This window comes from Ranitomeya imitator, chromosome 2, assembly GCF_032444005.1.
Source record: "Ranitomeya imitator isolate aRanImi1 chromosome 2, aRanImi1.pri, whole genome shotgun sequence".
Classification (NCBI taxonomy): Eukaryota; Metazoa; Chordata; class Amphibia; order Anura; family Dendrobatidae; genus Ranitomeya; species Ranitomeya imitator.
Genome location: NC_091283.1, coordinates 620,561,454 through 620,576,799, shown reverse-complemented (window position 1 = coordinate 620,576,799; position 15,346 = coordinate 620,561,454).

Sequence of the window (15,346 nt, the reverse complement as noted above, 5' to 3'; positions counted from 1 at the left end):
ATAGACTCCCACCGGAGAGATGTTTGCAAAGTCTTCGACCTCCTACGGGCAAACTCCCTCTATGCCAAGTTGGAGAAGTGTGTGTTTGAGCAGGAGTCTTTGCCTTTCCTGGGCTATATCATCTCTGCCCAAGGATTGGCTATGGATCCTGCTAAACTACAGCCTGTGATGGACTGGCAGGAACCCCATTCTCTGAAAGCGGTGCAGCACTTTATGGTGGTTCATCAACTATTATCGCCAGTTCATTCCCCACTTCTCAACTTTGGTAGCTCCCCTGGTTGCCCTTACCAAGAAGGGAGCTAAGTCCAAATTGTGGTTGGAGGAGGTCTCCAAGGCCTTCCTCTCTATCAAGTCACACTTCACTGGCGCTCCCATTTTACATTGCCCCGATATTGATAAACTATTTATCATGGAGGTGGATGCCTCTTCCTTCGGTGCTGGAGCAGTCCTCTTCCAGAAGGATGCTCAAGGTCGGAAGCATCCTAGCTTCTTCTTCTCCAAGACCTTCACACCAGCGGAGAGGAATTATTCCATCAGGGACAGGGAGCTGCTAGACATGAAGTTGGCCTTTTCGGAGTGGAGACATCTTCTGGTGGGGGCTCGCTACCCCTTCGAAGTAATCACTGACCACAAGGATTTGGTGTACTTACAAACCGCAAAGCGGCTAAACTCTCGCCAGGCTAGATGGTCCCTGCTCTTCTCCCGGTTCCACTTTACCTTCATTTTCTCTCCGGGGAGAAAAACACTCTCGCTGATGCTCTCTCCGGCTCCTTTGTGTCATCAGAAGTGGAGGAGCCTCGGCTTATTGTCCCTTCAGAGAGCCTGAGAACTGTAGCTCCGGTTTCGCTAGAGTCTGTGCCCCTAGGCAAGACTTTCATTCCATCTAACTTGCGATTGGAGGTTCTCTCTTGGGCTCACTCGTCTAGGGTGGGTGGACATTTTGGGACCAAGAGGACATTACAGTTTCTGGCGAGGACGTACTGGTGGCCGCATATGGCCCGTGACGTGGGTGACTATATTCAGGCATGTGTCTCCTGCGCCAAGAATCGGTCACTTTGGCAATGGCCTGCTGGGCTACTTTAAACCTGCTGGTGGCAGACAGGCCCTGGGAAATGGTCAGGATGGACTTTGTGGTGAGCTTATCCAAGTCTCATAGCTGCACCATTATCTGGGTAGTCACTGACCATTTTTCTAAAATGGTGCACTTGATGCCGCTTCCACGGGTACCTTCTGCACGGGCTTTGGCAGTATTGTTCATTGAACATGTTTTCCGCCTACATGGCATGCCAGTCAAAATTGTCAGTGACCGGGGTCCCCAATTTGCGTTTCGGTTCTGGAGAGAGCTATGTCGTTTACTCAGCACTGAGCTGAATCTCTCTTCTGCGTACCACCCCAAGATGAATGGGTTGGTAGAGAGGGACAACCAGACTCTGGTCACATACCTGCGACATTTTTTCTCGGCCAGGCAGGATGACTGGGCATCCCTGCGACCATGGGCGGAGTTTGCATTGAACAACGCCGCAGCAAAGTTCACCTGGCAGACCCCATTCCTCCTTACTATGGCCAGCAACCACGTGTCTCTGTGCCCATGTCCGTGTCATCCATCGATTCTAGGGTCGCAGACTGGGCAGTGGAGGCACGTGACATTTGGGACCGCACACAGGATGCCATCTGGGCCTCCAAGGAGAGAATGAGGGTTTCTGCTGATGCACATCAGCGCCCTGCTCTGACCTTTGCTCCTGGCGACTTAGTGTGACTCTCCGCTCGTAACATCAGGCTGCAAGTTGAGTCCACTAAGTTTGCGTCTCACTACATAGACCCTTTCAAGATCCTGGAACAAGTCAATCCTGTGGTCTATCGGTTGGCCCTTCCTCCATGCCAAGGTATCACAGACACCTTTCATGTGTCACTCCTAAAACCCATTCACATGTCCCGGTTTTCTAAATCATCTGCCGGGACTTCAGGCTCATCCATGGATGATTACTAAGTGAATGCTATCATGGGGTGTAAGGTGGTACGTGGCAAAAAATTCTATCCGGTAGATTGGAAGGGTCATGGCCCAGAGGACAGGATCTGGGAGCCTGTTGAGCACATTCAGGCTCCGCTGCTCATTGCTGCCTTTGAGTGTAGCGAGGCTCAGGGAGGAGGGTAATGTGAGGAGTTCCCACTGCTGCACAGGGGGAACCTCAAACCATGTCTGCTGTGGTCTCACATTCTCCTCCAGCCGCAGTGGAGCCTGCTCAGCAGAGACGTTGGTCCCAGCGTCTGGCTCAAGCTGATACTGTGCGCTTGGTTACTGCTGCCTTTCCAGGCTCTTTCTTTGCAGCCAGTACTGATCAGCAGCGAGCAGGCGTTTCAGGTACTAAGTCCTGCTTTTCCCATACTGAGCATGCCCACATGACTACCTCCCATTGGAGGTCAAGGGTCACACTCTCTGGTCCTGTAGCAGCTCCTATTGGACCACTAGGAAGGTCTTTGAGTGCCACAGCTATAAAAAGTTTGCATGGCTGCACAGCCATGCGCTAGTGTATACTTGAAAATGTGTGTGTAGATGTGCAACTGTTACTCTTTAATCATCCCCCTTCCTAGTGTTGTTGACTGCTCGCGAATGGTGGATGCTTGCTATCTAGCACCCGACAGTGCTACCTGCATACCTAGCACACGATCCAGCATCTTATTGCAGTCATCGCCAGTGCGGCGCCGTGCATTAACAGAGCGCTTTCCTGACCCAAGTCTGGGTAGTTAGTAGCGTCCGCCAGAGCGGCACTGCACGCACTCAGGGGCATTAAATAATTATTTCTTTATTTGAGTCTTGGGATAGAGTTCTGTAACTCTTTGCTTGCGCTCTTTGTGCGGTACCGCGGCCCTGTGACCCAACAGGGTTCGCTTCCTTCATACCGGGTGAAGCTATCACGTGTGTGTGTATTCACATTATACTGCCATATAATCCGTCAAAACTCAGCAGCAGGTTCTATCTCTGCACGGTGGACCCCGGGCAGTGAACGCACCTTATACCATCTTTCTAATTACTTGGTGCGTTCCGCTAGCCCTAACACCTTCTTGATTTCATCCTGCATCATAATTATTTTCTATTTGATTGGTCATATTATCATTAGGCGTCCGGTGATGCGATGGGAGTTATCTGTGTATCAGCCTTTGCAAATATCTTTTTGGGCTGGTGGGAAGACACAGTAGTTTATCATTCTAAATTTTTCAAGGAGCATGTCCAACACTGGCATCGCTTCTTCAATGACGTGATCTTTGTTTGGACGGGAACAGAAAGTGATTGCCTCCAATTTTTGCAGGAGCTGAAAAACAACTGTCTCAACATTACCTTAACCCATTTTCTTTCTCCCACTTCACTTACATTTCTGGATTTGAAGGTCACTATTTGGAATAATAGTCTCACTGCTGACTTTTACCCATGGCTACCATTAGCCTGCTTTGTTTTGACAGTTTGCATCGCCCCATACTAAGAGGGGAATCCCAGTTGGAAAATGTTTAAGGATTCGATGCAGCTGCACTCATGATGATGACTTTACACAGCAGTCAAGGGCCTTAACAGAAAGGTTCAAACAGCGGGGATATACTAAGAAGATCATCTCATCTGCCTACCAATGAGCTAAAGGGCATGACCAGGATTCTTTACTTGTACCTAACCCTCGCCAACTAGATTCTAGGATTAGATTTATCACCAACTGTAACAACCGTTGGAATCAGGTGAGGAATAGGGTTGAGCGAAACGGATCGGTCATTTTCATAAGTCGCCGACTTTTGGCAAAGTCGGGTTTCGTGAAACCCGATCCGATCCCTGTGTGGGGTCGGCCACCCAGTTGGCAACCTTAGCGCCAAAGTCGTGTTTCGATGACGCGTTCAGCGCCATTTCTAAGCCAATTAAGGTGGACGCAGAGTCTGGGCAGCGTGATGACATAGTTCCTGGTCCCCACCATCTTAGAGAAGGGCATGGCAGTGATTGGCTTGATTTCTGCGGCGTTACAGGGGCTATAAAGGGGCATTCCCGCTGACCGCCATCTTACTGCTGCTGATCTGAGCATAGGGAGAGGTTGCTGCCGCTTCGTCAGAAGCAGGGATAGCGTTAGGCAGGGTACATTAACCCCCAAACCGCTTTTGCTGTAGCGATTTCCACTGTCCAACACCACCTTTTGTTTGCAGGGACAGTGGAGGCTACATTTTTTTCCCTCAGCACTGTAGCTCATTGGGCTGCCCTAGAAGGTTCCCTGATAGCTCCATTGCTGTTTGTACACCGCTGTGCAAACCAACTGCTTTTTTCAAAGCACAAATCCTGTTGCTCCTTCCTTTCTGCACAGCTATCTTGTTTGTTTGTCCACACTTTTGACTTTTTTTGTGCAGCAGTCCACTCCTTTTTATTGCTGCCTGCCATACTTTGCTGAGATTACTGCAGGGAGATAGTAATTGTAGTACAGTCCCTTTTTTTTCGTTATATCTCTTCAAGCCACTGTCTGCCACAGAAAATATACTCTAATACAGTGGCCCAGATTTACTCACTAGTCTCCCTGAAGAAAAAAAAAAAGGTGCGGATTAAAATTGGCAAATCTGCATCAGTGGCAGTCCTGTGTGTGGCATCTGTGTCTCATTTTCTGGCACAGAAAACATACAGTCTAACAGTGGGCCTGATTTCTTGCCAATTCTCCCATAAATAAAAAAAAAATAGTGGGAGATTAAGATTGGCAATTCTGCCTCTGTGCCAGTGCTGTGTGGCATCTGCCTCTCATTTTTTGCCACAGAAAACCTAGTGTGTAATACTGGGCCAGATTTTTTGACAATTCTCCCAGGAAAAAAAAATAGTGGGAGATTAAGATTGGCATTTCTGCCTCAGTGCCAGTCCTAGTCCTGTGTGTGCCATCTGTCTCTCATTTTGTGCCACATAAAACCTAGTGTGTAACACTGGACCAGATTTTTTGACAATTCTCCCAGAAAAAAAAACTAGTGGGAGATTAAGATTGGCAATTCTGCCTCAGTGCCAGTCCTGTGTGTGGCATCTGTCTCTCATTTTGTGCCACAGAAAACCCAGTGTGTAACACTGGGCCAGATTTTTTGATAATTCTCCCAGGAAAAAAATAAAATAGTGAGAGATTAAGATTGGCCATTCTGCCTCAGTGCCAGTCCTGTGTGTGCCATCTGTCTCTCATTTTGTGCCACATAAAACCTAGTATGTAACACTGGGCCAGATTTTTTGACAATTCTCCCAGGAAAAAAAAAATTGTGGGAGATTAAGATTGGCAATTCTGCCTCAGTGCCAGTCCTGTGTGTGGCATCTGTATCTCATTTTGTGCCACAGAAAACCTAGTGTGTAACACTGGGCCTGATGTCTTGACAATTCTCCTACAATAAAGTAAAACAAGTGGGAGATTAAGATTGGCATTTCTGCCTCAGCGCCAGTCCTGTGTGTGGCATCTGTCTCTCATTTTGTGCCACAGAAAACCTAGTGTGTAACACTGGGCCTGATTTCTTGACAATTCTCCCACAATAAAGTAAAACAAGTGGGAGATTAAGATTGGCATTTCTGCCTCAGCGCCAGTCCTGTGTGTAGCATCTGTCTCTCATTTTGTGCCACATAAAACCTAGTGTGTAACACTGGACCAGATTTTTTGACAATTCTCCCAGAAAATAAAACTAGTGGGAGATTAAGATTGGCAATTCTGCCTCAGTGCCAGTCCTGTGTGTGGCATCTGTCTCTCATTTTGTGCCACAGAAAACCCAGTGTGTAACACTGGGCCAGATTTTTTGATAATTCTCCCAGGAAAAAAATAAAATAGTGAGAGATTAAGATTGGCCATTCTGCCTCAGTGCCAGTCCTGTGTGTGCCATCTGTCTCTCATTTTGTGCCACATAAAACCTAGTATGTAACACTGGGCCAGATTTTTTGACAATTCTCCCAGGAAAAAAAAAATTGTGGGAGATTAAGATTGGCAATTCTGCCTCAGTGCCAGTCCTGTGTGTGGCATCTGTATCTCATTTTGTGCCACAGAAAACCTAGTGTGTAACACTGGGCCTGATTTCTTGACAATTCTCCTACAATAAAGTAAAACAAGTGGGAGATTAAGATTGGCATTTCTGCCTCAGCGCCAGTCCTGTGTGTGGCATCTGTCTCTCATTTTGTGCCACAGAAAACCTAGTGTGTAACACTGGGCCTGATTTCTTGACAATTCTCCCACAATAAAGTAAAACAAGTGGGAGATTAAGATTGGCATTTCTGCCTCAGCGCCAGTCCTGTGTGTAGCATCTGTCTCTCATTTTGTGCCACAGAAAACCTAGTGTGTAACACTGGGCCAGATTTTTTGACAATTCTCCCAGAAAAAAAATAGTGGGAGATTAAGATTGGCCATTCTGCCTCTTTGCCAGTCCTGTGTGTGGCATCTGTCTTTCATTTTGTGCCACAGAAAACCTAGTGTGTAACACTGGGGCTGATTTCTTGACAATTCTCCCAGGAAAAAAAAAAACTAGTGGGAGACTAAGATTGGCATTTCTGCCTCAGTGCCTGTCCTGTCTGTGGCATCTGTCTTTCATTTTATGCCACAGAACATATACTGTATAAGAGTGGGCCACATTTCTTCAATATTCTCCCTGAAAAAATAAAAAGGGGAAGATTTTTATTGGTAGTGTGTGCATCTGCGTCAGTCCTGTTAGTGGCATATCTGTCTGCCACTGAAGCTGTGTTCTGTTATACATTGGGCCTGCAGTCTCACCCACCCATAAAGGGATATATAAATCCAACAGAAGTTTGAGTTCACCTTGTAACTGGTTTTACAGTAACAAATACCGTTAGTTTGGTTACGTTTTTCAAACAATGAGGAAGTCTGGTGGAAGAGGTCATGGCCGTGGGCGGTCATTGCCAGCTGGTAATGATGGTAGTGGTGGTGGAGCATCAGGTGGTCGTGGGAAAAGCAATATAGCACCTAAGTCTCGAGTTGTTGAGCCAGCGTCATCGTCTCGCTACACAAAGCCTCGAACGCTCCCTTTTCTGGGAGTAGGAAAACCGCTTTTAAAGCCGGAGCAGCAAGAACAAGTTTTGGCTTTCCTTGCTGACTCAGCCTCTAGCTCTTTCGCCTCCTCTTCTGAAACTGCTAAATGTAAAAGCAGCGCGTTGTTAGTGGATGTTCACGGTCAGGGACAAGTCGCTTCCTTGTCTTCTTCACCAAGAACAACAGAGAAGGATGCATCAGGCGACACAACGGGTTACTCCATGGAGCTCTTTACACATACCGTTCCTGGGTTAGAAAGTGAAAGATTTAACAGGCCATGCCCATTACAAGTTGAATCGGACATGGAGTGCACAGAAGCACAGCCACAGCCAGATTACTATGCTGTTCCTTTGACTCAGACCAGAACATTGCCCTCGCAGTGTACTGATCCAGAATCAGACCCTGATGAGACTATGGTGCCCCGTCACGAACGCTATACCACCGGCTTACAGGGTGACACAGACGAAGTTGCACACGAGATAGAAGAGGAGGTCATAGATGACCCAGTTGTTGACCCCGATTGGCAGCCATTGGGGAAACAGGGTGCAGGCGGCAGTAGCTCTGAAGCGGAGGAGGAGGAGCCACAGCAGGCATCAACATCGCAACAGGTTCCATCTGCCAGGCCCGTATCTGGCCAAAAACGCGTGGCAAAACCAAAACCAGTTGTAGGACAGCGTGGCCATCTGGTTAAAGAAGCTCAGTCTGCAATGCCTGAAAAGGTATCTGATAGTAGAAAGAGTGCAGTCTGACATTTTTCTAAACAACATCCAAATGATCAGCGCAAAGTCATCTGTCAAAAATGTTCAACTACCTTAAGCAGAGGTCAGAATCTTAAAAGTCTAAATACAAGTTGCATGCATAGACATTTAACCACCATGCATTTGCAAGCCTGGACTAACTACCAAACATCCCTTAAGGTTGTAGCACCCTCGGCCAATGAAGCTAGTCAGCAACGCTACATCCCTTCCCTCACTGTAAGCCCACCATTTCCCGCACCACCTGCAGTAAATGTGCAGGTTTCATCGCCAGGCCAAAGCAGTCAGGGAATCACCAGGTTCGTGGTAGGAAACACTGCATGTAGGGCACCAGCAAGAATACCATCTCCAACCTTCTCTCAGTCTGCCATGTCCACCGGCACCCCCGCTAGTTCCACGATCTTATTCAACGGAACACAAGAGTAAAAACCAGGTGTATATATAAAGCATAGACAATATAATTGCTATATAGATAATAAAAAATAAGTGTAAAATGCTAAACCCGGCTACCACTTGTGTAAAAAAATCAGTGAAAACCACTAGAAAAGCAAGGGGAGCATACACTGAATCTGGATTAGACCAAAAAGGAAGATAATGACAGGAAATATTTGAATAAATTGCTTTTATTTATGTATAGCAACAACAAAGCATCAATAAAATAAATAGATAAAAATACTATGTATATGTATTTACTTATGTGCACATAAAAATAAATAAAAATATATTGGGCAGGTCAAAAAACTATATAGGTATATAAACTGGATACCCCAAAAAAACTAAAAAATATACAGGTCCTTCTCAAAAAATTAGCATATAGTGTTAAATTTCATTATTTACCATAATGTAATGATTACAATTAAACTTTCATATATTATAGATTCATTATCCACCAACTGAAATTTGTCAGGTCTTTTATTGTTTTAATACTGATGATTTTGGCATACAACTCCTGATAACCCAAAAAACCTGTCTCAATAAATTAGCATATCAAGAAAAGGTTCTCTAAACGACCTATTACCCTAATCTTCTGAATCAACTAATTAACTCTAAACACATGCAAAAGATACCTGAGGCTTTTATAAACTCCCTGCCTGGTTCATTACTCAAAACCCCCATCATGGGTAAGACTAGCGACCTGACAGATGTCAAGAAGGCCATCATTGACACCCTCAAGCAAGAGGGTAAGACCCAGAAAGAAATTTCTCAACAAATAGGCTGTTCCCAGAGTGCTGTATCAAGGCACCTCAATGGTAAGTCTGTTGGAAGGAAACAATGTGGCAGAAAACGCTGTACAACGAGAAGAGGAGACCGGACCCTGAGGAAGATTGTGGAGAAGGACCGATTCCAGACCTTGGGGAACCTGAGGAAGCAGTGGACTGAGTCTGGTGTGGAAACATCCAGAGCCACCGTGCACAGGCGTGTGCAGGAAATGGGCTACAGGTGCCGCATTCCCCAGGTAAATCCACTTTTGAACCATAAACAGCGGCAGAGGCGCCTGACCTGGGCTACAGAGAAGCAGCACTGGACTGTTGCTAAGTGGTGCCAAGTACTTTTTTCTGATGAAAGCAAATTTTGCATGTCATTCGGAAATCAAGGTGCCAGAGTCTGGAGGAAGACTGGGGAGAAGGAAATGCCAAAATGCCTGAAGTCCAGTGTCAAGTACCCACAGTCAGTGATGGTGTGGGGTGCCATGTCAGCTGCTGGTGTTGGTCCACTGTGTTTCATCAAGGGCAGGGTCAATGCAGCTAGCTATCAGGAGATTTTGGAGCACTTCATGCTTCCATCGGCTGAAATGCTTTATGGAGATGAAGATTTCATTTTTCTGCACGACCTGGCACCTGCTCACAGTGCCAAAGCCACTGGTAAATGGTTTACTGACCATGGTATTACTGTGCTCAATTGGCCTGCCAACTCTCCTGACCTGAACCCCATAGAGAATCTGTGGGATATTGTGAAGAGAAAGTTGAGAGACGCAAGACCCAACACTCTGGATGAGCTTAAGGCCGCTATTGAAGCATCCTGGGCCTCCATAACATCTCAGCAGTGTCACAGGCTGATTGCCTCCATGCCACGCCGCATTGAAGCAGTCATTTCTGCCAAAGGATTCCCGACCAAGTATTGAGTGCATAACTGAACATTATTATTTGTTGGTTTTTTTGTTTGTTATTAAAAAACACTTTTATTTGATTGGATGGGTGAAATATGCTAATTTATTGAGACAGGTTTTTTGGGTTATCAGGAGTTTTATGCCAAAATCATCAGTATTAAAACAATAAAAGACCTGACAAATTTCAGTTGGTGGATAATGAATCTATAATATATGAAAGTTTAATTGTAATCATTACATTATGGTAAATAATGAAATTTAACACTATATGCTAATTTTTTGAGAAGGACCTGTAGAGGCTAAGATCATATACATAAAAGAATCATACTTATATAAAGTTGGAATAAATCTCAAAAATATATATATATTCTCCAAAGAAAATACAAAAATATGTCCAGAAAGTGCTTAGTGCTAATAAAGAGCTGACTTCCTATTTTTATATTGTATGTAGAGGTCACATGCAGGGATTACTGGCAAAAAAGTGCAAAGTGTTAAACCAAATACTACATAAAGTTATATAAAAACAGTAAAAAAGTGCGCAGTGCTATATTATATATATATAAAAATTATTATTGAAACGTGATAAATTCACAACTATACCTATATAGTTTTTTTGACCTGCCCAATATATTTTTATTTTTATGTGCACATAAGTAAATACATATACATAGTATTTTTATCTATTTATTTTATTGATGCTTTGTTGTTGCTATACATAAATAAAAGCAATTTATTAAAATATTTCCTGTCATTATCTTCCTTTTTGGTCTAATCCAGATTCAGTGTATAGTACTCATCCTCGCATCCGCATACAAAGGTTTTGTACGCCCACATTGCTAGACTAATCTTGTTAGAGATGATGCCTGTAATGTCCACATGGTGTAAGGAATTTAAGAGAGAGTAAGCTTTAACTGTAGTTTATTCTTCTCATTTCCTCCAGCACACAGCATAACAGCAGCATAACATTTTCCTCCTCAGGCCAGAACTGAAACTGAAACTACTCTCAACTCCCGCCCTCGCTTTCTTAAAGAGACAGATCTAATTCTTATACATTACATCATCCCCTTTTTTTTTTTTTTTTTTTTATATACATATATTAACAACCTAAAACAAATATTGACACTGTAACAACACAAAAATGTCCAAGAAAAACCATATGTCTGTATTGTCTTATTCCCCTTTTTTTTAAAACTATATCTCTTCAATAAGTCTCGATGGAGCCCTTCTTTCCCGTGTAGGGTAATGTCTGGGTTCATTGGGGGTGTCCAGTGCTGACGGATCAGTCACCTCTTGTTGGTCCTCTCCACCGTCGGGTATCAAATCTTCCACTGGTGGGAGTTCATTACCATTGTTCTGTGGTATGATTTTAAAATGTGAGGAATTTCGAGTGATGGAGTGTCCGTCTCGCTCAGCCGTGACCATACTGCCTTTTCTCTCAGTAACATTATATTTTGCAGGACTATATACAGCTGAGGTTTTGTTGGTTGATTTTTGACGCACAACAACCATATCACCTCTTTTGATGGCACATGGCTGTGCCCGTCGCCTTCTGTCTGCATAATGTTTCATGGCTTGCTTATTAAAGAAATCCGTTGATCGCACTGAAGAGTCATTTGGTAAGGGATGACTGGTCACATCAGGGATCCGTGTACGAAGAGTTCTGCTGAACATTAGATGAGATGGCGCAGCATTAGTGGTGGAATGTGGCGTGTTGCGGTAATTGCGCAGGAATTTGTATAGTGACTGTTTAAGTGGGGTGTGCTCCAGGCTAGCTGCCTTGATTCGTTTCCCCATGGTGCGCATGAAACGTTCTACGATTCCATTAGCTTGCGGCCAGCAAGGTGTGATTTTTCTGTGGCCGAACCCCAAGTATTCAGAAAACTGTGCAAACACATGTCCATTGAATGGAGGTCCATTATCTGTTTTGACCACTCTTGGAATACCATATGCAGAGAATATGTCGTCCAGTTCTGGTATGACACTATTAGCAGACGTTGAAGAGATGAATGAAATGACAGGGTATCTAGAATATTCATCAATTGTTACTAGAATGTATTGGCCATTTGGTAATGGTCCATATATGTCGACTGCCACTTCCTCCCATACAGCAGTGGGTAACGGAGACATTTGTAATGGCTCTAGAGTTGATGATGGAGTAATTAATTGACAAGTGGAGCAATGTCCAATCTTCTCTTCCACCAATTTATCCATATTTGGGAACCACACTTTTTCTCTGAGTAACTTTTTTGTGCCAACAATTCCTAGATGACCTCCGTGTGCTATCTGTATGACTAGGTTGCGCAAGGCCTTAGGTACAACCAGTTTGGTACCACGAAGGATGAGTTGATCTTCAGTGACTGATAATTCCTCACGTACATTTGAAAATAGTTTTAACTCTTTCAGATCAATCCCATCTTCAGGAAATTTTTTCTTTTGAATTTCATGCCACCTTCTATTTTGAATAATTTGTATTAAGGCACAGAGTGTCTTGTCACTTGTTGTCGTATTCACAAACTGATCAACAGAAAGTGCTTTTGGCACGGCGTGAGCTGCAACAAAGTGGATGTATTCTTCAATGGAGGAATGCACAGGTAAATCATCATTCGTGGGATGTCTTGAGAGATAATCAGCCGGATTGCTGTATTTTCCAGGTTTGTGAACAATTTTGTAATTATAGTCCTGTAGACGTAGACCCCATCGTTCAATCCGTGCTGGCATTTTAGCTCGGGGATTTCCAAAAATTGTAAGGAGAGCTTGATGATCTGTGACAATGGTGAAGGGAGCGCCATAGAGAAATAAGTGAAAGTGTTCACATCCCCAGACGACTGCCAAGCTTTCTTTTTCAGGTTGTGAATACTTTCTTTCAGTGCTTGTTAAGCTTTTACTTGCATAAGAAATGATGTGGGGACTTTTATTGTCATCCTTGTATTGTGCTAAAATTGCACCCAGTCCCACGGGACTAGCATCCACAATCAGTTCGGTTCGAAGAGCTGGATCAAAATAGGCCATGGTGGTTGTTGAGCAGAGTTCCTTTTTGATTGTTTCAAAAGAGGCCTGACAGTCTTGGGACCATTGAAAAACGCAATTTTGTTTCGTAAGTTCCCTTAATGGAGTGCTGATTGTCGAAAAATTTGGAATATATCTAGCACAGTAACTTGCCATTCCAAGAAAAGAGCGCACTTCACTGGCATCCTGTGGAATTGAAGCTGCTCTGATGGATTCCACTTTCTTGGGATCAGGTCGTACTCCTTCCGCCGAGAAAATGTGACCATAGAACTCCAATGAATTTTTATCAAATTCGCATTTTTCTTTGTTTAAAGTGAGTCCAGCAGAGAGCAGACATTCAAAGATAGCATATAGAGCACGATTATGTTCAGCTTGAGTTTTCCCAAAAACCAGTATGTCATCACTGTAATTAAAGGCATTTGGAATATGTTGAATGACGCTCCTTATCGTATCTTGAAAAATTTCTGCTGCTGAGCAGACCCCAAACGTCAATCTTTTGTATCTTCTGAGACCCACATGGGTGGAAAATGTTGTTAAGTATCTGGATTCTGGACTCAATTCTAATTGATGATAGCCCTTATTGAGGTCGAGCTTTGAAAAAACAGTTGCTCCATTTAATAAATGAATAATGTCATCAATTGTGGGTGAGATGTGTCTTTCCCTTTGAATAGCAGTGTTGGGCAGGCGCATGTCAACACACAGTCTCACCTGCTCTGGAGTCTTTGGTTTTGGAACTACCACAAGTGGAGAGACCCTTGGAGTGGGACCAGAAACAGTTTCAATGACATCATCATCCATGAGTAATTGGAGTTCCTTTTCTACCTTCTTTCTCAGGTGAAATGGAATACGCCTGTGAGCCTGGGCTACTGGACGGACACTGTCATCCACATGAAGATGCACTTGAGTGTCCTTTAATTTTCCTAATCCACTAAATAGGGAGGGAAAACTGTTCACCATGGCTTGTACATCCAGGTCCGCAGGGTCGGTTATGGTATGAACAATCTGGATGAGTCCTAGCTTCAAGGCAGTGTGATAGCTGAGAAGACAGCCTCCGGATCCTTGTAATGTGTGAAAAGTGGTTTTCTGCCTATTTTCTTTATAGCTAAGTTCAGCATCAAATTGTCCCATTGTAACTAGAGGTGTTTTAGATCCATATGGAAAGATTTTAGTATGCACTTGCTGTAAGACTGGCTTTGTTTCCAACTGTTCATAAGTATTGCTGTCTATGATATCCACCGAAGCTCCTGTATCTATTGTAAAGGTGATATCCGTGTTGCAGATGGTGAGTGTAATACATGAAGATTGAACTGAGCCAGTGGCAGACGTCGTGAACACATAGTTCTCAGCCACAGACACTTCTCCTATATCCTGATTTACCATTTTTATATTTGCAGGCTTTGTAATTGGCAGAGGAGACTTGTTGGGCGCTGATTTGCAGACAACTGCAAAATGGTTCCCTTTTCCACATTTACTGCAAGTTTGTCCTATAGCTGGACATTTGTTCATGTGGTGAGGGAAATCTTGTCCACATCTATAACATTTCTTCTGTTGCGGGGCCTGCTTGCCTTGTGCACTGTTATGTTTGAGATTATGCACGTGTAAATTATCCCCACTCTCCATTGCACTTGCCTGATGATCTGCTATCTCTATAGCACGGGCCATCTTGAGTAAATCATGCAGAGAGAGATCCTGCTGCAGAGCTTTACGCCATATGGTATTAGATGAGCAGGTGACAATTACTTGAGTTAGGATTTCATCATCTACGTCAGTAAATGCACACCCATGTACTAGTTCTTTTAGCCGGGTGACATAGGTATCTATGGATTCTTCTGGAAGCTGCTTAGCAATCCTGAACTTGTATCTTTCATATCTGATGTTTTGTTTAGGGTTGAAGTAGTCAGTGAGAGCTTTGGAGCATTTGCTGTACGTGTCTGTCTCCGCTGCTGGTAATGTGCTGTATATGTCATAGACTCCTGTGCCCGCACAATGCAGGAACACGGCTTTTTTTCTGTTCTCCTCTTTTATATCTATTGCTTCCAGGAAATTCTCAAATCGATTTAACCATTTTCTCCAGTTATGAGAGAGATTAGTGATATCAGTCATATCAAACTGTGGGAACATGTGCAAGTATTCAGCCATAATGGAGTCTCTCAGTGGCGCTGGCGTGTGAAGCAGTAAAGCAGGGGTCAGTACTCACAGAAGCAGGTGATTCTATCCCATCCTCGTCGCCAGTTGTAATGTCCACACGGTGTAAGGAATTTAAGAGAGAGTAAGCTTTAACTGTAGTTTATTCTTCTCATTTCCTCCAGCACACAGCATAACAGCAGCATAACATTTTCCTCCTCAGGCCAGAACTGAAACTGAAACTACTCTCAACTCCCGCCCTCGCTTTCTTAAAGAGACAGATCTAATTCTTATACATTACAATGCCCTACCGGTTAGTTGAAAGCGAAGCTTTCAAAGCCCTGATGTAC